At 51.9% G+C, this 22,969-nt stretch overlaps 1 long non-coding RNA gene and 1 pseudogene across 1 annotated transcript; one reads left to right on the top strand and one right to left on the bottom strand.

Annotated features, from left to right (window-relative positions):
* Positions 1–22,969, top strand: part of LOC117193536 — a 178,364-nt pseudogene that overhangs the window by 122,729 nt on the left and 32,666 nt on the right.
* LOC117193540 lies at positions 15,663–15,853 on the bottom strand. Its single transcript, XR_004474620.1, has 2 exons — positions 15,761–15,853; positions 15,663–15,704 (listed from the first exon to the last, which is right to left on the bottom strand). It is a non-coding gene; the product is annotated as an uncharacterized LOC117193540 (long non-coding RNA).

Here is a 22,969-nt window from a genome sequence, read left to right as displayed (position 1 = left end):
CGTTTTAATGGCACTGGCACTGGATGGAGGATGGGGGATCGGACGCGGACTCGGTCTCGGTCTGGCGATACTGCCAGTTCAATGATATAGTTCCGTTAGCCATTCGCCAGAGAAAAGGAGAATGGACAGATCCCGCGCGGGGTGTATCCATGGCCAAACTATTTGATTACCGATTGCTGCTATTCCTGCCCGTTGGTATCGGGATGGGGGCGGGAAAGTGCAGACTGTCTCATGGCTTTTAATTGCCGCATCCATTTCCAAAGAAGCGCTAATGCTACAAAAGATAACAAGCGAAGAGCAGTCCTCAGAGGAGGACAAAGCAAATCGCAACGATTTGGAGCAAACAAAGGAAAGCGAGAGAAGCAAATAAATGGAGAAGACCTGGGCACTCAAAGGGCTACAGCTTCATTCGATTATGATGTCTAGAAGATCCCCGAGGGGGCTAGGCTTTCGCTGCAAGCAGCAGAGTCTTATCAATCAGCTGAAAACTTTCCCAAGCTCCTTTCTCGGCCAAGGATTTTCCAGCCATGAAGAAGAAACTTTCAAAAAGTAGTAATTCGATCTCCAGCTAGAATCGGAAATTGTACCTTCATGGTCATGTCCATACATAATTATACAATTTGTACAGAATTTCCAATTTCCAACAGCCGAAACTTTCGGAAAATAAAATGCTGAGCCACTCACTACACGGCCACTGCCACTGCTACTGCTACTGCCATTGCCAAGCAGTTTCCAAGTATCGAATCGATAAAAAGAAATGACTAATAGAAAGTGTAAGTAGAACTGTTTGACCCTGGACAACGTCATAAATATGTCAGACCTAGACCGAAAACAATTTGTCAGGAGGGATCGAAGGGGGAGAGAACAGGCGGAGAAGAGGCAGGGAAGTAGGCAGGTTTGGAGGGAGACCGAGCTGAGTTAACATATACTAATATTTTGTCGTGACCTGGTCCTGGTCTCCCTACTGTTTCAACTTTAATCAATAAATTGTGGCATTATTCAACTGCCTCAAACAACTTGCACACACGTGCACCATGGTGCTTGCTGGATGGCCGAGGCACCGCAACTGGCTGGCTTGCTGCAAATATTTGTGTGCTGCTTGTGGCAGACTCGGAGCCTTGCTGTATGCCTGAAATATGAGTCTGGAAAGGACTTATTTGCAGGACCCTCATGCGGAGATATGTACATGCGGATGTGGCAAGCACATCGCACTTCTTCCACTGCTCTCTCTATCTCCCTCCGAGTGTGTGCTCTCGTTTGGCATCGGCATGGGCATCGGCATCGGCATCAGCATCGTTACGCTAACCAGCCGCAGCTCCAGCTGCTTCGCTCACTCTCTGCCACGTCCCGTCCCCCACGTCCGCATGTGAGGACAGAGCCCAGGCACAATGTGGCGAGGATGCTGTCGAGTCGTTGCGAGCAATTTGTCGGGCTGCAGCCCGGCCGCTTGCTTAATTTTACATCAAATTTATAACTGACTTATTGGCACTTGGCACTGGGATTACGCCTTCCAGGCCAGGGCTCTAAACCAGTCTTCAGAGTTGCTCACACAAGTTATTACGTATACGCAGAGTGTTCGAAGTGTCCGGAGTGTCCGTTCGTGTCTGTGTGTGCGTGTGCGTGACGAAGGGGCAAAGTTGCCGGCTCACTTCGAGTTTCGAGGGCCAAATTGTATGACACGAGAGATCAGGTAAACGGAAATTCAAATGATGCGCCAAGCCGAAAACCGAAAACGAAAATGCTTCATTTATGCAATTTACAATATGGCAGCTCAGCGAAATCCCCTTTCTCTCCTTCTCCGGTGCGGTCCCCAGTGGCAGCTGTCGTGGGTTTCGTTTTTTATCAAAAGCAATTTTGCAATTTCTTTTGCTTGGCCTTTTAATAAATTCCGCCAAGCTTTGCATTTTCAGTATTTTTCGCTCTGGTTCGTCGGCTCCGTCTCCTCCTCCACTTCGCTCACTTTTTCTGCTGCTCTTTGTGCTGATTTTGACACTTTTCGAAATTTCGGAGTAGGCCACGAAATTGGCAAGGCACTCCCGCTCTAGGTCCTGGTCCTACTCCTGCTGCTTCGACTAGTCTTCCTCGTCAAGGCAACGAACTGAAATCGGGTTGGGTCTGGGATTGGTTTGGAGAAGGTTTTTGCAGCTCCTTGCGCTGAATAGTGTTCCTTCACCTTAATTTTTTTTTGCTAGAATTTTAATGAAAATTTAAATAATTGAAAACCATGTTGCAATGCAAGGAGTAATGCGGCGGAGGCTGGAGACGGTGGGCGGACTCTGCTGTTGGTGTTGCATATTAATGAGCCTAACGGCATTGGTCCCGTGCCCCCGCCAGCTTCCGCTCGTTGAACGCTTTAAGAGCTTTCGGTTAAAGCGATTTGGCTGGCAACCAAAAGGTGTCTCTAGGAGTCCTCACCTCCACGGCTGCAGCTTGCACAGCATTTGACAATGACAAATGAATACTTTTATGGCCGCGACCCTGCCAACCAAGAAGCACAGGCAGTGGCATCGGTGGTGGCAGTGGCAGTGGCAGTGCGAGTCGGAGTGGCAGCGGTAGAAGCATTAAAAGTTTCGTGTTGGCCAAAGTGACACCCCAGGCAGGTGTGGCAGGCAGACTCAGACAGACTCGGGGAGACCGTCAGAGGGCCAGATGAAATCAGCAGGATGCCCTTCCAGCCAAGGTGCGACGCGTTGCGTTTAAGGCTTTGGCTTAGGCCATGACAGGAAGTGGTTGCTGCTACTTACTGCGTAGTCATGTCCAACACTTGCCTTTATTTATTCAGACAAGCCAGCACCTCCACCCTCACCTCCAATCCGCGCAACCCGTGTCCTGTTTACCAAACGAATTAAATTGTTCGCCTCGAGTGTGTTTCGTGTGGCGCAAGACGAGTAAGTATACGGCAACCACTGTGATTGCCATGCCCCGATGTTTGTTGTTTGCTGTCACAGCCTGCAGCCTCTGAATTTGTTAATCCGTGCCACTCAATCAGCGAGAGCTGAGCTCCTGCCTAACTCGGAGCTGTGAACCGAGAGCTATGCACGACTCGCTCTGTGGCAGCCATCAATTTTTGTTCCTTGCCAATCCACTAATTATGCACGTCCCAATGTACAATGGGCGCCGGAGTCACCAAAATGAAGTAAACGTCTCTGAAATCGAGACTTTTTGAGCGAGCGGAAAGGCTTTCGTCTTATTTGGAAAATTTGACATTGAGGAACTTTCTTCGGAGTTGCTTTTCAACCAATTTTGACCACTTTTCCGGGTGATAGTGCCATAGTACTTTGGAGAGGTCGATTCAACGTTTCTATTCCCATCAGAGTTGGTGATTATTAAGTTTCGTTGTCGATTGGTGGCACTCACAGGAGCTGCTGTGGAGACACACACATACACCTTGGCCTATATGATTAACGACTTGATTCTCTCAAACTCAAACTCAAACACACACACACACACACACACACACACAGTGAGAGACAAATGTGAGGAGCATTTGACATTAATTATCGCATCCGGGCTAAGCTACAACCTGGCACAGCCCGGTCCCCAACAGGCCCCGGGCCCCAGCGACCCATCGATTTTCATCCCCGAAGTTGGATTAAGCTTGGCATTGACTAAAGCGACTCATGTGCAGGTGGGCAGGCAAGCAGGCATGGCCCACGGAGCGAAACACGGCGCAAGGACAAGTTAATTGATTTTTTATTAGGCAGCAAAGGCAGAACCAGAACCAGAACCAATTGTATACAAGTATACACCTATACTCGCACATGTACCAGCAAAAACACCACAACAGAAATAGGGCGACTCTCACCTGGCGGGGTCGGATGTGGGTCGATGGGTAACCGCTACAGAAAGAAAATTGACAATTTTCAATTTGAGCTGCGGAAATATTTTGATTTCCTTTTGATGGCCCGCAAAAAAAAGAAGGGAAATTTATATGTGTACCCGTATATCCTGCAGAGGGGAGCGACAGAGAGCACTGTCGCGCATATTTTCCGCTCCATTTCCCACAGTGGCTGGCGGACAAGGAAAAGACGGAGGAGCACCACTTTGTCAATGCAATAAAAGCTTGCGTGTGAATCGCGTTGACCAGAACCGGGTTGGGTCGCAGAGCAGAAAGAGGGAACCTGGAAGCTGGAACCGGGAAGCTGGGAGAGGAGTCCAGGGATGCGGCACGGTGGGACCTCCTTTTGGGACACATGCACTTTAAATTATGCATATAATTCGCCCGGTCGGTCCACCAAGTAATTAAGCAGACAGCAGCCACTGTACATGTGCACGTGCACATATGTATTCATAGCAAGTCAAAAGAGTGTGTGTGTGTGTGTCTGGAGGGAGCGCAGGATTTTAATTAGAAATTCATGCGCCTAGCTGAGCAGGCTCGCAAAAGCTTCGTAGGCCTCCCTTGACTTTCCCCCATTTTTCACTCTTTCTGAGAACTCTTCGCACTCTTGGAAGCAGTAGGCAGTAGGGAGAGAGACTCCTTTATGCATGTTGATTGAAGCAGACCTAGCCATTGATCGCATAATAATAAATCGGTTTTGGGCTGATAGCCATCCTGTCCTGACCATCATCAATCTAGCTGAGACTGAGAAAAGGTTGCCTGGATTGACAAGGAATGCTAGGCTGGAATCTGCATACCAGTTTGGGGTCGGCAGAACCTAATTACATTCGAGTGAATTGAGTTGTTGTTGGAGGAAATCGAAAACTTTTCTCCACCACAAGCTGACAGGACAGGACAGCATAGGACAGGACAGGACAGCACAGGACAGCTCACATCGAGTCGGGGGAGTGTCCTTGGCTGGTCTGCTACTTGGCTGAGACTCAACTGAGTATGTCATTTTATTGAATCAAAAACCACTCAGCTATTGAATATCAATTTGCACTGCTTCTGCTGCGGCAGGAGCTCCAGCAACAGCTCCGGTCACAGGGATGGACAGCAGTCAGTCACGGGCAGGCTAACAAGAAATAGGACAATAAATAACACATAAAAGGGAAAACTCGTCAGTGAATCTCCCCTTTCCCCTCATGCCTTGCCTTCCGCCTTGCCATCCGCCTTTCCATTTAAGGTGTGATCAGCAGTCGTCGCACATGACGCCTTTTAAACCAATTCAAAATCGAGTTAAGAGCGCAAGGACATCCGCTGGCTCTGCTCTCTCGCCCTCTCGTTCACCTGTTTGTATGCAAAATGATGCGGCAATGCCACTGAAAATTGATGGCTGATGATTGATGGAGCACCTCATAAAGTCATACAATTTGAAGGAAACCAAGGCCGGCGGTGGCGAGGTCTCCGCATGCTCCCCACAGAAGCAAATAAATAAAAGCCGCAACAGTCCAGGCAAATGGTTAAGGATGCCGATACTGGCTTGGTCTGCGTCGACCCGACCCCATGCGACCCGACCAGGCAGGCGTTGAGCGTGAGCCGATTAAGCTTATCAGCTGGCCCGGCTCCAGCTCCTGCTCCTGCTCTAGCAGCTGCTGGCGGGCCTCCTGGCTTCCCGGCTTACTCATACCGACAAGTACAGAGCGAAGAGTAAAGAGTAGAGAGTGTGTGGCCAGGGCAAACAACATTGTGAAATTTTAATTGTTGGCCATAAATTTAACATCCAAAGCCGAGTAACATATTTATTAAGCGCTCGAAAAAGTGCAGCAGAACAGCACGAAGTGCGGCTAACCACTGGACCACAGAGCGACCCGACATCGGGGCATCCAAGACGGGCCTGACTTCTCTGTGTCATCTGTCCCGTCGACTGTCGACTGTCGACTCAATCTTCGCTCGCAGATTGTTGGCAGTGGTGTTGACGTTGCTTGTCAAATAAAAAGTGTGCCTCGGCAATGTCTGTGGCTGTGCCAGTAATTTGCCGCCGCAGTTAATGAAAGTTGAAAAGTGCTTACTCGCATTGCGTATACGCCACATGGTCCTTGGTCTGCATCGCATCGCATCACATCACATCACATCGCGATGGATTGGATCGATGGTGGGTGTATTGTCAGTGATGTGGTTGCATAATAGCTGCTCTACATTTCGCGCTACAGCACACTTATGCAACAAGCAAACCCATTAGAAGTTGCAACAGCCCTACCCCCAACGGCCCCACCCCGTTGTCTGTTTTTGTGTCGAGTCATTTTTGCGCTCAAAAGCACTCACTAAAACAAATAAACACTTTGCCCATTGTTTCGTTTTGACAAATGCGTGTAATTTACGGAAATGTTTGCCCGTCCGTCCGTCCCCCCCCACTTTCACTCTCTCTCCTTCTCCTTCGATCCGGCACTCCTTGTCTCTATCTCTCGCTCTTTCGCTGTGTGCTGCGTGTTTGCTAAATTGTCTTGGCCATGTTTGCAGAGCTCTCGGCATCCTTAACTCAGCCCGACTACGGGAGCGGCAATTAGTGGGAGCTGGGAAAGAGCCATGAAGTAAGTGGAAGCTTTCCACTTTCCCTCCCCGCGTAATGAACACACAAACACACACACACACACACACACACACACACACACACAGCCACTCCTGGAGAAAGGAAGAATTCGCCTGGGGTGGGGGTATTGCAGAATACGACCCAAGTCAACTCCCCGAAGATGCTACAAGTGCATGGAATTTGGCCACATCGCGCCTAATTGTAAGAGCAGCCAAGACTTCACGAAGTGCTGCTACAATTGCGCAGGAGCCGACCACCAGGCCAAAGATTGCAAAGACGAACCAAGTTGCATTCTTTGCAAGCGCCACCGGGTGAAGGACCCGAAGCACCAAACGACGAGTTCGAGGTGCCCGCAGTACCAAAAGGCGATGCAGCAAATGAAGGATAGATGAAAATCATCCAACTAAACCTCAACCACTGCGAGATGGCCCAGCAGCTGCTGGACCAGACCATAAGGGAGCACCGTATTGATGTAGCAGTCATAAGCGAGCAATACCGGAATCGCAACTCGGGAGAGTGGATTGCTGACTCGAGCAAGAAGGCAGCGATATGGAGCTGTGCGAGTCCCACACAGCAACTACTGCAAACATACGTCGGAGACGGATTCGCCAGAGCCCGGATAAATGGAGTGCACATATATAGCTGCTACCTGCCCCCGAGCCTCAGCCTACAGCAGGCGACGCAGGCACTGGAAAGGATTGCTGAAGATGCGCGGGAGAAACACCCTACGCTCATAGCCGGCGATTTCAACGCTTGGGCGACGGAGTGGGGATGCCCGAGAACGAACCCAAGGGGACAGGCGCTCTTAGAATGCTTTGCGACGTTGGATGCCGTACTGCTGAACACAGGCACACAGCAGACGTTCGGCAGAGCTGGAACGGGGTCTATAATAGACCTTACGTTCGTGAGCAGCAGCCTCAGCCGCAGGACAACGTGGGAAGTTAGTGGCTTATACACCGGGAGTGACCACCAAGCCCTCATATGTGAAATCCAGGAACCGGGCGCACCTAACCCGTTCATTGGTAAGCAGATCGGGTATAAGACCGAAACGCTAGAGCCGGATATGGTCCGGGCCATGTTTGAGGACTATGAGACCAACGGTACGGCTGACGAGAGAGCACGCCAACTGGCTATACATACGCTGGAAGCATGTGATGCCTCCATGCTAAGGAAAAGAAGAAGCCTGAACAACCGCAGGCCAACGTATTGGTGGAACGCTGCAATAGGTAGCGCCAGGCAGGAGTGCCAGCGGAAAAGACGACTATACCAGCGTTCGAGAGGTTCCCCGGAATTCGAGAGGCTCCAAGAAGAATATAAGGAAAGCAGACGCTGCTTGAAGAGGCAGATCAAGGATGCCAAGCGCAAATGCTTCGAAAAGCTCTGCGATGACGCAGATGCGAACCCTTGGGGCTACGCATACAGGCTGGTAATGAAGAGACTGCGAGTGTTCAGTCCCCCGCCGCCAATGTGTGCAGATCTGCTGGTTAACATAGTAGAAACCCTATTTCCAGAGAAAGTGGCAGCCCAGAGGGTGATGGATAGAATACCGCCACCTGAAATAGAAGCCACCACGGGAGCAGAAGTCCTCGAAGCTCTACAACGGATCAAGAACGGCAAAGCACCAGGACCTGATGGGGTCCCAAATGCCGTTCTCCGCACGGCTATTGAGACCAATCCACAAATGTACGTGGATTTATTCAATGCGTGCATGTCCGAAGGGACCTTCCCCAGACCATGGAAGCGACAGCGGCTAGTCCTCTTACCCAAGGGGAACAAGCCGACCGAGGAGCCATCATCCTATAGACCACTCTGCATGCTCGACACAGTGGGTAAGATCCTCGAGCGCATAATCCACACCAGGCTGGAGAAGGCAGTAACGCGTCAGCTCTCACCGAGACAGCACGGGTTTCGCAAAGGCAGGTCCACGGTGGACGCAATCGGCGAGGTATGTGAGATAGCAAAGCGAGCTATCGATGGCACCCGATGGATGTACGGGACCAAAGAGTATTGCATAGTGGCAACACTCGATGTCCAAAATGCATTCAACTCTGCCAATTGGGATCACATACTAGAAGAATTGAGAAACTTTCAAATACCGCCGTATCTGCAGAATATCATCGCGGACTACCTAAGAGACCGAGTGCTCATATATGAGACGGATAAAGGGACACGTGAGCACCAAATCACTGGAGGAGTTCCCCAAGGATCGGTCCTCGGCCCGCTGCTGTGGAACATCATGTATGATGGAATCCTCAAGATGGATATGCCAATGGGCGCCACGGTGATAGGCTTTGCCGACGACATAGCAATAGTCGTAGTGGCAAAACAGAAAGAAGCGGCGGAAGAAATCTGCAACGACGCGGTAGAGAGAGCCAGAACATGGCTATCAGGGAGGGATCTCTCATTAGCCACCCACAAAACGGAGGCGGTGCTCATAAGCAGCAGGAAAGTAGTGGAGACGGCCACGATCCGAGTAGGAGACTGCACTATTAGCTCCAGTCCAAGCCTGAAGTACCTGGGGGTCATGATTGACCACAGACTCAGCTTCAAGCATCACATGGCGTATGCAAGCAGCAAGGCAGGAAAGACGGCAGTGGCCCTATCCCGCATCATGGCCAACACCGGAGGCCCGAAACAGCCAAGGCGAAAGCTACTAGCGAGCGTAGTTGGCTCAACGCTAATGTACGCTGCACCAATATGGGTTGATGCAATGAAGCATAAAACATATGCCCGAGAATGCAACGCAGTCCAGAGGCTGTGTGCCCTGAGGGTGTGTTGCGCATTCAGAACGGTATCCCAAGACGCCGCACTTGTGGTCGCAGGAATGATTCCCATCCATCTGCTGGCAAGAGAAGCCGCAGGAATCAGGGCACAGCGAACCCTGGGGACTACGGACCAGGACACCAGAGGTGCCTTAAGGCAGCGCACAATCCTGCAATGGCAAGATTCGTGGGATAACAGCAGCAAAGGGCGATGGACCCATAGGCTAATCCCAGACCTGAAGAGTTGGCTGAACCGTAGCCATGGACAAGTGGAGTATCACCTGACACAACTGCTGACAGGACACGGTTGCTTTAAAGCCTACCTGCATAGGTTTAAGCACGAGGACGACCCCTTCTGCGTGGTCTGCGCAGGGGTCATCGAAGACGCAGAGCACTGCTTCTTCGAATGTCCAAGATTTCGGCAAGAACGAGAGGATCTAAGCAACAAGCTTGGAAGAATGCCAGCGGTGTCAAACCTGGCAGAATGCCTGCTGGAGTCGGAAGGAAACTGGGCCTCGATTAGACTCATGGCCGTAACTATGGCTACCAAACTGCGTCGCGAAGAAAGAGCACGCAATGCAAGGAGATAAAGGATAAAGGAGATTATTAAGAGAAGAGCCCTACGGGCATCTCCCCCGGCGAAGTAATATCTCGCGACAGTACCGCCGGGATCCGGGATAGGTGTGGTTGGTTTTAGAGCGGTTAGAGTCCCTCACTTCGGCTTCGGCTGAGTCGGCATGAAGCTTTCCTGTAGTCACACAACAACAAAAAAAAAAAAAAAAAAAAAAAAAAACACACACAGCCATTAAATTGGACGTACAGGCTCAGTTGAGTCACTCCTGACTAGCGCGGATCCGGCTCTGAACTCCCGACCCCATAAGGCCGGGAGTCAACCCTCGCATGGCCTCCCTGCTTGCATAGACAACCATGGGATCATAACGCGACTGTACAACAGACAAGGACAACGGCTTACGAGTTGGGACCCAACAAAATGAGCAAAAGTATCACACCCATAACGACGAACGACTCAGAAGGCTTCAATAAAAGCAAAAAAATGGCGAGAACGCCAACTGGTGAGCGGACCGACGCCCCGCTGCCGGCCCTCCCTGGCCCGGAGCAGCACCAAAAAGCTCAGGGCAGCACAGCGCTGCGCGATCTAGGACGAGAGATCACGCAGCTAGTGGAGATGCTCGAGGATGGCAAGAGGCGATCCATACACCAACCCATGCGGGACTCGATCGAGAGCATAAGGGTGCTGTATGAGCTGGTTGCTATCCAGCTGCACGACGAAGGAGCTAAGGCGGTGATCAGGACCCACCAGTCCTCTCAGACGTCACCGATTTTCAGACCTCTCCCGGAGCCTAAGAGGAAACAAGCTGCAGGTGCACCAACACACCGGTCAAAGAGGACCAAGGCAGCGGTCGAGGTCCAGACCACACCAGGAGGAGCAGTTGAAAAGAACGCCCACGCTGAAAGGGAGAGAAAGGAGCCGGAGGAGACCCCATTTCTGACGGTGACCAACCGGCGCAGAAGGAAGAGGCCGCAAAAGCCGACTGGAGCGCTCGCGGACAAGACGCGACCAGACGCCATCGTCATTGCCACCAAAGGTGAAAAGACCTATGCAGAGATACTGCGCAAGGTTAGGACGGACGAAACCCTGCGTGGACTCGGTGATGCGGTCGCCAGGATCAGGAGGACCCAAAAAGGAGAGCTACTTCTACAGCTCAACAAGTCGGGAGAGGAGACGGAGATGTTTAAAAGCCTGGTAGCCAATACGCTGAAGGAGCACGCAGAAGTCCGTAGCCTGTCGCACCGGGTGACCGTAGAGTGCAAGGACCTGGACGAAATAACCACCACGGAGGATATATGCGAGGCTCTGAGAAGCCAGGTGGAATTGGCGGAGCTGTCTGCGGGTGACATCCAGCTGAGAAAGGGATACGGCGGAACCCAGACGGCCACAATCAGGCTGCCAGCGGAGAGCGCTCAAAAGGCTCTGAAAATAGGAGTCCTAAAAGTAGGCTGGGTAAGATGCAGACTGCGTGAGCGAATCAGCGTCACCAAATGCTTCAGATGTCTCGAGTTTGGGCATATGGGACGACTGTGCAGTAGCAAAGTAGATAGGTCCAAGCTGTGTAGAAGATGTGGAAAGGAGAACCACCTGGCAAAGGACTGTAGCCTGGAACCACAGTGCATGCTCTGCAAGGGAACGAGCGCAGACTGGAAGCACGTGGCCGGCAGCGGTAGATGCCCCCAGTTTAGGAACGCCCTGACTAAAAGATCAGCATGAGGTGTACTCAGCTGAACTTAAACCATTGCGAAGCTGCTCAGTCTCTCCTGAGACAAGCAGTCAGGGAGAGGAAGACCGAAGTCGTGCTCATCTGCGAGCCATTCAGGGCGATACCAGGAAGCGGTTGGACCAGCAGCAGTTGCGGCAAGGCGGCCATCTGGGCCGTACAAATCCAACCCCAGGAGATATGCGCAGCCAACGAAGGATTTGTTAGAGCGAGGCTTAGAGAGGTAACCTTCTATAGCTGCTATGCCCCGCCGAGCTGGGACCTAGCGCGCTTCCAAAGTATGCTAGCGCATATAGCGGAAGACGCGCGCGGAAGAGCCCCCGTAGTAATACCGGGAGACTTTAATGCGTGGTCCGTAGAGTGTGGCAGTAAGGAAACCAACGCCAGAGGCACGTGTCTGCTCGAGGAATTTGCGTCCTTGGACGTAATACTCGCAAACGATGGCAGGAAGCTAACCTACTTCAAGGCGGGTCGAGGGTCCATTATCGACCTAACCCTCATGAGCGTCTCACTCGATAGGGGAGCTACGTGGAGAGTAAGCGAGGAGTTTACGTTCAGCGACCACCAGGCGATCCACTTCGAATGCGGAGCAGCAACGAAAAGACAGCTAGCCAAAATTACCGGACCTAAATGGAAGGGCGACCACCTGGATGTGGAAACCTTCACGGAATATCTGCGCAACGCCAGCTGGAGCCCTGCGCGAGAAACGGCAGAGGGCCTGGCTCAGAAACTGGCGAAGCTCATGGAGGAGGTATGTGATGTGGCAATGCCAAGAAGGAAGCCTTGCAAAAGAGGAGCGCCCTGCTACTGGTGGAATGCGGAGGTTAACCAGCTAAGGAAAGCCTGCCTACGAGCAAGACGGTGCTACCAGAGAGCACGAGGTCGGCCTGAGTTCGAAACCAGGGGAGAGGAACTCCGATCAGCGAAAAGAGCCCTTAAACGTGCCATAAAGAAGAGCAAGTCAGCCTGCTTCAGGCAGATATGCGAGGAGGCGGACGTCAACCCTTGGGGGACGGCATATAAGGTCGTCACCAAGAGGATAAGGAGCCAGTCAACACCGGAAGTGACCTGCCCGATCCTGCTTCGTAGCATCGTGGAGGCCCTATTCCCACAGCACCCGTATAGGGAGGAAAGCGTCTCGAGCCAAGACTCCGAGCTGTGGCAACAGATTTCTGTTGAGGAGGTGATAGCGGCTACCAGGAGAATTGGGGATAAAAAGGCACCAGGACCGGACGGTATCCCAAACAAGGCATTGAAGCTTGGAGCAACCACCAGACCAGAAGTATTTGTTGACACGTTCAACAAATGCCTACGTGAAGGAGTGTTTCCAGAGCAGTGGAAAGTGCAGCGGCTAATACTTCTACCCAAAGGAAATAAGTCCCCGGAGGAACCATCAGGATACCGCCCAATATGTTTGCTGGATACGGTCGGCAAAACCCTGGAGAGAATCGTCTACAACCGACTGCAAGTTGTGATCCAGGAGAAGGAGGCCTTATCGGAGTCCCAGTACGGATTCCGGAAGGCCAAATCAACGGTCGACGCCATCAAGGCAGTCACCGACATTGCATCCAGAGCGATCGAGGGAATAAGATGGAGATTTGGCACAAAGGAGTACTGCGCGGTGGTGACCCTGGATATCCGTAACGCGTTTAACTCAGCGAACTGGTCTCGGATAAACGAGGCGCTCGGGAGAATTGGAGTTCCCACCTACCTGCTTCGGATAATAGCCAGCTACCTGTCGGGTAGGGTACTGAGGTACGAGACGGAGGAGGGACCAAAGCTCTACAGGGTGACAGCCGGAGTTCCACAGGGATCAGTCTTAGGACCTCTACTGTGGAACATAATGTACGACGACGTCCTGAGACTCCAGCTCCCGCAGGGATGCACGCTTGTCGGTTTCGCTGACGATCTCGCCCTGGTCGTGGTAGCCAAAGAGCTCCGAGATGTCGAGGCGACGGCCAACGAGGCAATCCGGATCGTATCCAACTGGATGGAAAACGCGGGATTGGACCTGGCTGGCCACAAAACGGAGGCTGTACTCATCACGAGTCGGAAGAAGGTGGAGTACGCGACGTTTCGCGTGGGTAATGCGACTATTAAGTCGCAGGAGTCAATCCGGTAGCTAGGCGTGATGCTGGATAACCGATTGAACTACCGGGCCCACATCGAGTACGTGAGTCAAAAAGCCTCCCGGATGCAGGCAGCACTCGCAAGGATGCTCCCCAATATTGGTGGACCCAAGGCAGGTCGTCGCATACTCCTGGCGAGAGTAGTGGCCTCGATCCTACTGTACGCTGCGCCGGTGTGGTCTTCAACCCTATCCGGCAACATGAGTCTAAGAAGAAAGATGTCAGTGCCATATCGGCTCTGCGCTCTTCGAGTAGTGTCTGGATATAGGACGGTGTCGGATAACGCAGCCCTGGTCCTCGCGGCCATGATACCGGTGGATATACAAGAGCTCGAGATGACGCATGTATATGAAGCGCGCGCAGGGATGCGAACTAATGCATCGCTAGAGACCATCCGTGCGTCGGAAAGGCGGGCGTCGATAGAAAAATGGCAGGCAAGATGGGACACGGCCACAAATGGACGGTGGACCCATAGACTAATCCCGGACATTGAGTCATGGATAGGGCGGAGAAGCGGAGAGATGAACTACCACCTCACCCAATTCCTGACGGGTCACGGAGGATACAGGAAGTATCTACATAGGTTCAAACACGAGGATACTCCCCAGTGTCCTGAGTGTTCGAATGAGAGCGAGGATCCGGAGCATGTGATCTACCACTGCACGAGGTACCGCTCAAGTGCAGAGTATTTCCCACGACCAGAGGAGCTAATGGCGTTCATGACGGAGTCCGACGAGAACTGGCAGCGCGTTAGCAACACCCTAATAGCCATCCAGAGCGATCTGAGAAGATGCGAAAGGGAGCGACGCGTAGAGGAGAGTGCCTAACGTAGGCAACCCATCCCGCGAAGTAATACTTTGCGGTGATCCCGCGGGGAATGAGGTGTGCAGCTGTGCGTGGTGGTGAGTTTAGCTGGGAAGCCCCGAAGGGTAGTCCAGTTCGTTGACTGGTACGGGCCGGTCGCGTCTCTTAGAGATTCTCACCCGCCGTGGCGTATCCATGGAAAAAAAAAAAAAAAACACACACACACACACACACACTTCAGCATCAAGCATCACATGGCGTATGCAAGCAGCAAAGCAGGAAAGACGGCAGTGGCCCTATCCCGCATCATGGCCAACACCGGAGGCCCGAAACAGCCAAGGCGAAAGCTATTAGCGAGCGTAGTTGGCTCAACGCTAACATACGCTGCACCAATATGGGTTGATGCAATGAAGCATAAAACATATGCCCGAGAATGCAACGCAGTCCAGAGGCTGTGTGCCCTGAGGGTGTGTTGCGCATTCAGAACGGTATCCCAAGACGCCGCGCTTGTGGTAGCAGGAATGATTCCCATCCATCTGCTGGCAAGAGAAGCCGCAGGAATCAGGGCACAGCGAACCCTGGGGACTAAGGACCAGGACACCAGAGGTGCCTTAAGGCAGCACACAATCCTGCAATAGCAAGATTCGTGGGATAACAGCAGCAAAGGGCGATGGACCCATAGGCTAAACCCAGTCCTGAAGAGTTGGCTGAACCGTAGCCATGGACAAGTGGAGTATCACCTGACACAACTGCTGTCAGGACACGGTTGCTTTAAAGCCTACCTGCATAGGTTTAAGCACGAGGACGACCCCTTCTGCGTGGTCTGCGCAGGGGTCATCGAAGACGCAGAGCACTGCTTCTTCGAATGTCCAAGATTTCGGCAAGAACGAGAGGATCTAAGCAACAAGCTTGGAAGAATGCCAGCGGTGACAAACCTGGCAGAATGCCTGCTGGAGTCGGAAGGAAACTGGGCCGCGATTAGATTCATGGCCGTAACTATGGCTACCAAACTGCGTCGCGAAGAAAGAGCACGCAATGCAAGGAGATAAAGGATAAAGGAGATTATTAAGAGAAGAGCCCTACTGCCATCTCCCCCCGGCGAAGTAATATCTCGCGACAGTACCGCCGGGATCCGGGATAGGTGTGGTTGGTTTTAGAGCGGTTAGAGTCCCTCACTTCGGCTTCGGCTGAGTCGGCATGAAACTTTCCTGTAGTCACACAACAAAAAAAAAAAAAAAAAAAAAAAAAACACACACACACACACACAAATCGTTCCGTATAATTCAGTGGAAAACGTCGGAAGTTAGCCTGGAAAAGAGGCAAAGAGTAGTTAGCGCGAGCCATAGTAGTGCTGCGTTACTTACCTGCGCGGAACGCAAGTCCGCAAGCAGAGAAGCGGCCACCTGGCCAATAGTACTGGCCGAAATCCCAGTGGGACGCCGTCGAGCCCTTGGCCGAAGGGGGGGGGGGGGGGGGGGGGAAGGAACAGCAGGTAAGTGCCTGTTTTCCTATTCTTCTTCGCTGTGATTCTTGGCGCCACTTGTTGGTTGCTGCCTTCTTTTTTTTTTGGGCAAAATTGGCCAAGCACACCGCAAGTGGTGTTGGATAACGACGGAAGAACAGCTGACTGGAGGCACGGAGCTAAGTGCTGGAAAACGACAGCGTCTGGCCAATAGAGGGCGCGGCCACAGCAACCGGAGTTGCCAGATCAACGGCCAGATCGGAGATGAGCGATCAGCGGGAACAAGCTGCGGCTTGCAGCACTCCGCTGACAAGCCCATTCGCCTAGGATGAGGAGAATCCCTCTCGCCGGAAAAATGCTCTGGCGCGATCGCCAAACCAGCTGGCGGAAGCAGTGGAGGAGCGCGCAAGATCCTCTCCTCCAACGCTGCAGCGCCCCAAGAGGAGCAAGCAGACCAGAAGGAGAGGGCCATGGCGCATTTGGCGAGCTTGGCCCAAAAGGCCAGATAGTTGAGGAAGCTGATGGTGCTCCCAAAGAGGTCCATCACGAACCCAATGAGGGATCTGGTGGATGAGATCGAATTTCTGCAGCGTGAGTTGGAATCGTGCTGGCAGGCGATCTCTGCGGAACAGGCTGTAGCCAAGGTTACACAGCAGGCAGTGACGGAGAGGGCGGGAAAGAGGGCACGGCCAGAGCCCAGGAACACCACCCACCCGTCCCCGTCCCGAGGCCGAAGAAGCCAAAACATGGACCCAAAAAGTAAAAAAAAACGGATAAGAAGCCGCAGGAAGGCCAAATGAGGGACGCCGTAGCTCGCAAGGGACCGGAGGACGCCCCAAAGGATCGAGAGGTGGGGTGGGTGAAGGTCGTAGCTAGGCAAAGGCCAAAGCCAAAGCAGCAGCAACGACCAAGACCGCCACGCAGCGATGCAATAGTCATCGCCGCCACCAGCACTGTCTCATATGCAGACATTCTAAGGAAGGTCAAGACAGAGCCAAGTCTTAAAAAGCTAGGGCAATCGGTGCAAGGGGTGCGACGCACGGCAAAAGGAGAGCTGTTGCTGATGCTGGAAAAATCGGCGGACCCGAGAACCCACGAGATGCAGGCAGCAGTCAAGGAAGCGCTAGGAAGCACGGTTGAAGTAAGGAGTCTTACCGAAACTGTAATCTTGGAGGTAAGGGACATAGACGAAGTGTCCACCCAAGAGGAAGTCCTAGCGGAACTCAAAGCGCAGGCAGGGGTGGAAATCTGCGAGGCCGCAGCCATCTCCATCAGACCAGCCTATAGGAGCACGCAGACCCTGACTCTGAAAGTTCCACCGGCTATAGCAAAGCCCCTCCTGGAGAAAGGAAGAATTCGCCTGGGGTGGGGGTATTGCAGAATACGACCCAAGTCAACTCCCCGAAGATGCTACAAGTGCATGGAGTTTGGCCACATCGCGCCTAATTGTAAGAGCAGCCAAGACTTCACGAAGTGCTGCTACAATTGCGCAGGAGCCGACCACCAGGCCAAAGATTGCAAAGACGAACCAAGTTGCATTCTTTGCAAGCGCCACTGGGTGAAGGACCCGAAGCACCAAACGACGAGTTCGAGGTGCCAGCAGTACCAAAAGGCGATGCAGCAAATGAAGGATAGATGAAAATCATCCAACTAAACCTCAACCACTGCGAGATGGCACAGCAGCTGCTGGACCAGACCATAAGGGAGCACCGTATTGATGTAGCAGTCATAAGCGAGCAATACCGGAATCGCAACTCGGGAGAGTGGATTGCTGACTCGAGCAAGAAGGCAGCGATATGGAGCTGTGCGAGTCCCACACAGCAACTACTGCAAACATACGTCGGAGACGGATTCGCCAGATCCCGGATAAATGGAGTGCACATATATAGCTGCTACCTGCCCCCGAGCCTCAGCCTACAGCAGGCGACGCAGGCACTGGAAAGGATTGCTGAAGATGCGCGGGAGAAACACCCTACGCTCATAGCCGGCGATTTCAACGCTTGGGCGACGGAGTGGGGATGCCCGAGAACGAACCCAAGGGGACAGGCGCTCTTAGAATGCTTTGCGACGTTGGATGCCGTACTGCTGAACACAGGCACACAGCAGACGTTCGGCAGAGCTGGAACGGGGTCTATAATAGACCTTACGTTCGTGAGCAGCAGCCTCAGCCGCTGGACAACGTGGGAAGTTAGTGGCTTATACCCCGGGAGTGACCACCAAGCCCTCATATGTGAAATCCAGGAAACGGGCGCACCTAACCCGTTCATTGGTAAGCAGATCGGTTATAAGACCGAAACGCTAGAGCCGGACATGGTCCGGGCCATGTTTGAGGACTACGAGACCAACGGTACGGCTGACGAGAGAGCAAGCCAACTGGCTATACATACGCTGGAAGCATGTGATGCCTCCATGCTAAGGAAAAGAAGAAGCCTGAACAACCGCAGGCCAACGTATTGGTGGAACGCTGCAATAGGTAGCGCCAGGTAGGAGTGCCAGCGGAAAAGAAGACTATACCAGCGTTCGAGAGGTTCCCCGGAATTCGAGAGGCTCCAAGGAGAATATAAGGAAAGCAGACGCTGCTTGAAGAGGCAGATCAAGGATGCCAAGCGCAAATGCTTCGAAAAGCTCTGCGATGACGCAGATGCGAACCCTTGGGGTACGCATACAGGCTGGTAATGAAGAGACTGCGAGTGTTCAGTCCCCCGCCGCCAATGTGTGCAGATCTGCTGGTTAACATAGTAGAAACCCTATTTCCAGAGAAAGTGGCAGCCCAGAGGGTGATGGATAGAATACCGCCACCTGAAATAGAAGCCACCACGGGAGCAGAAGTCCTCGAAGCTCTACAACGGATCAAGAACGGCAAAGCACCAGGACCTGATGGGGTCCCAAATGCCGTTCTCCGCACGGCTATTGAGACCAATCCACAAATGTACGTGGATTTATTCAATGCGTGCATGTCCGAAGGGACCTTCCCCAGACCATGGAAGCGACAGCGGCTAGTCCTCTTACCCAAGGGGAACAAGCCGACCGAGGAGCCATCATCCTATAGACCACTCTGCATGCTCGACACAGTGTGTAAGATCCTCGAGCGCATAATCCACACCAGGCTGGAGAAGGCAGTAACGCGTCAGCTCTCACCGAGACAGCACGGGTTTCGCAAAGGCAGGTCCACGGTGGACGCAATCGGCGAGGTATGTGAGATAGCAAAGCGAGCTATCGATGGCACCCGATGGATGTACGGGACCAAAGAGTATTGCATAGTGGCAACACTCGATGTCCAAAATGCATTCAACTCTGCCAATTGGGATCACATACTAGAAGAATTGAGAAACTTTCAAATACCGCCGTATCTGCAGAATATCATCGCGGACTACCTAAGAGACCGAGTGCTCATATATGAGACGGATAAAGGGACACGTGAGCACCAAATCACTGGAGGAGTTCCCCAAGGATCGGTCCTCGGCCCGCTGCTGTGGAACATCATGTATGATGGAATCCTCAAGATGGATATGCCAATGGGCGCCACGGTGATAGGCTTTGCCGACGACATAGCAATAGTCGTAGTGGCAAAACAGAAAGAAGCGGCGGAAGAAATCTGCAACGACGCGGTAGAGAGAGCCAGAACATGGCTATCAGGGAGGGATCTCTCATTAGCCACCCACAAAACGGAGGCGGTGCTCATAAGCAGCAGGAAAGTAGTGGAGACGGCCACGATCCGAGTAGGAGACTGCACTATTAGCTCCAGTCCAAGCCTGAAGTACCTGGGGGTCATGATTGACCACAGACTCAGCTTCAAGCATCACATGGCGTATGCAAGCAGCAAAGCAGGAAAGACGGCAGTGGCCCTATCCCGCATCATGGCCAACACCGGAGGCCCGAAACAGCCAAGGCGAAAGCTACTAGCGAGCGGAGTTGGCTCAACGCTAATGTACGCTGCACCAATATGGGTTGATGCAATGAAGCATAAAACATATGCCCGAGAATGCAACGCAGTCCAGAGGCTGTGTGCCCTGAGGGTGTGTTGCGCATTCAGAACGGTATCCCAAGACGCCGCACTTGTGGTAGCAGGAATGATTCCCATCCATCTGCTGGCAAGAGAAGCCGCAGGAATCAGGGCACAGCGAACCCTGGGGTCTACGGACCAGGACACCAGAGGTGCCTTAAGGCAGCGCACAATCCTGCAATAGCAAGATTCGTGGGATAACAGCAGCAAAGGGCGATGGACCCATAGGCTAAACCCAGACCTGAAGAGTTGGCTGAACCGTAGCCATGGACAAGTGGAGTATCACCTGACACAACTGCTGACAGGACACGGTTGCTTTAAAGCCTACCTGCATAGGTTTAAGCACGAGGATGACCCCTTCTGCGTGGTCTGCGCAGGGGTCATCGAAGACGCAGAGCACTGCTTCTTCGAATGTCCAAGATTTCGGCAAGAACGAGAGGATCTAAGCAACAAGCTTGGAAGAATGCCAGCGGTGTCAAACCTGGCAGAATGCCTGCTGGAGTCGGAAGGAAACTGGGCCTCGATTAGATTCATGGCCGTAACTATGGCTACCAAACTGCGTCGCGAAGAAAGAGCACGCAATGCAAGGAGATAAAGGATAAAGGAGATTATTAAGAGAAGAGCCCTACGGGCATCTCCCCCTGGCGAAGTAATATCTCGCGACAGTACCGCCGGGATCCGGGATAGGTGTGGTTGGTTTTAGAGCGGTTAGAGTCCGTCACTTCGGCTTCGGCTGAGTCAACATGAAGCTTTCCTGTAGTCAACAAACAAAAAAAAAACAAAAAAACACACACACACACACACCCAGACACCCACATCCGTACGTACTCCAGATTACAAAGTCATAATCGGGGTATGAAAATATAGGTTATATAGCCTACATCCAGCCCTATCCCTCTGCTCCAGCTGCTGCTCGTCAAAGTGGCAATAAAATATGCTCTTATATTGCTGCCGCTCTAATGGCTCATCGTGGGCCAATTGAAATGCTTATTGTAAGGTGGCAGTGGCATCGAGGAGCAGTTGGTCAAGCGGATCAACTATGAAATCACAAAAGATTCCTTTTGCTTTGCCGCCTGCTTTGTTGTGGTCTTAATGAGGAAATATCATTGTTGTTTCGCTTCGGCTTGGTTCGGTTCGCTTTGTTCCGTTTTGTCTTTGGCTGGAAAGGCTGGCAATTTACGATACCTTTGTGGTTTCAATCTAGCAATGGGAAACATAATTAAAAATTGTGACAGCCATAAATTTGGTTTGACGCCCCTCCAGGGACCCACAGAAGGAGACAGGAGGCCAACCAGCAGATAGCAGATAATTAAAGTGGCCAAAAAAGCCAAAAAAGAGGAAAAAATAAGCACGAAACTGGCTCCAAACAGTCAAGGGCCCTCCAATCCCCTGCTCTATTTTCGTATTGTGCTGCTGCTGCTTTGCTCCGTTTGGTTGGAAAAGTAGCTTAAAAGTCAGGCGAAATCAATTAGGTTGCAGTTTATGGCAGAGACAGAGGACTGGAGCACTAGCGCTTTAAGCCTTTCTGGTCCCGGCCAAAGCATCATTTGATTTGAGTATAGCTGCTGCAGCGGAGAGCCAGCTGCTGCTCCCGATGCAAAATGCAGGATGCCCACATCCCAGCTGTCCGCCCACCAGCACCACTATACCGTTTAAAGACACACTCCCAAGGTCCACGGTCTCGGTCCCGATCCATTCAGCAGTCGACTGCTGGCCTGGCTGCGGTCTCCGATGCTGGCCTGGATGGGACTTGGCCTGTTGTAAAGTGTCAAAACGTGCACTTGTCGCTAGCAGGATGTGCAGCAGCTCTTTTAATTTGAATTTTATGCACTGCATGAATAAATTTATGGCCTGAGCCCGAGCCCGAACCCCGCCTTTAAATGGAGCCGACAATGACAAAGGCAACATGACAGGCACATGTCCATTATGGCCAGACGGGGGCGGCCACTCGGCTCTGGGTGGGTGGACAGCATTTAAATGTGCTGGTTGCCGTTGCCAGCCAGCAAAAGAGCACGAGCAGGGAGCCAGAGACCTTCTTATCTGGGCTCTGTCAAGTCGGGCGGCATCTTAAATCATTGGGACCAGAAATCCGATTAAAGCAAGAGCGCAAGATGCTGGAAAAACCACCCCATTTCCGTTTTTGCAAAGAATTTGCGTAACAATTAATTGCACATTTAATATTGTCGTTTATGCCGGGCTGGGCAAAGATGAAAAAGATTGAAAAATGAATTTTTAATTACAATTGCTGCGAGAGAATTAATTTATATAAGCACATTCTCCTGCAATCATAAAAGGTTATTTACCGGAATTTTAACCTTTGTTGTTCAGCTCCTACTCCTGCTGCTGCTCCTTCTGCTGCTCCTGCTTCTGTTGTTGTGGCTGATACATTGATTTTGATATGACGCTGCACCATATGGACACGGGACAAGGGACACATGGCAGACTTAATATCCTGCCTGTCAACCACCCCCTTGCTCTCTGTATGTGTGAGTGTGGCCTCGCCCCTTCAGTTTCTGTCAGACTGTCAGAGTGCTAAAAATAACATGTGGAAAAAAGACCCACCAAAGAGTGACCGAACCGAACCGAATCGAGTCGAGTCGAACGCGCTCCTGATGCATTATAAATGCGCCAATTGCATTGAGTGCAATGATTTTTAACTTGTTTTGGCTGTCACTGCCGCTGCCGCTGCCACTGCCACTGCCACTGCCACTGCCATTGGCCTCATGAAATCACGCTCGGCTTCTGTCTCTCGCGAATCGGTCTGAAACGGTGCTGTCAAATGCACATCCTTCAGATTATGGCTTTGATTGACCTTAGCAAACAGAAGGAAAAATCAATTAAATAAAATGGAAATTGCAGAAGGAAAACTTTTGTGATTCAAGGCCTTGTTGTTGTTATTGTAATTATTCTTATTATAGGTATGAAATACCTTTAAGATCCGTTTCTAGACAACATCTACATTGCAAGAATTGCGTCTTAGCCGAAATAAAAAAACACTCTAATACTTCTACCCGTACTCAATGAAACCCGTACTGGCTGTACTCCGGCAGGAGTAAATTGTTGTCTAAACAATAATAAAGCAGGGTGTAACTGATTAAACCAATATGG

The sequence above is a fragment of the Drosophila miranda genome (assembly GCF_003369915.1).
Source record: "Drosophila miranda strain MSH22 chromosome Y unlocalized genomic scaffold, D.miranda_PacBio2.1 Contig_Y2_pilon, whole genome shotgun sequence".
Classification (NCBI taxonomy): domain Eukaryota; kingdom Metazoa; phylum Arthropoda; class Insecta; order Diptera; family Drosophilidae; genus Drosophila; species Drosophila miranda.
Note: the sequence above shows the minus strand (reverse complement) of the source record. Positions and strands in the feature narration are given on the sequence as shown.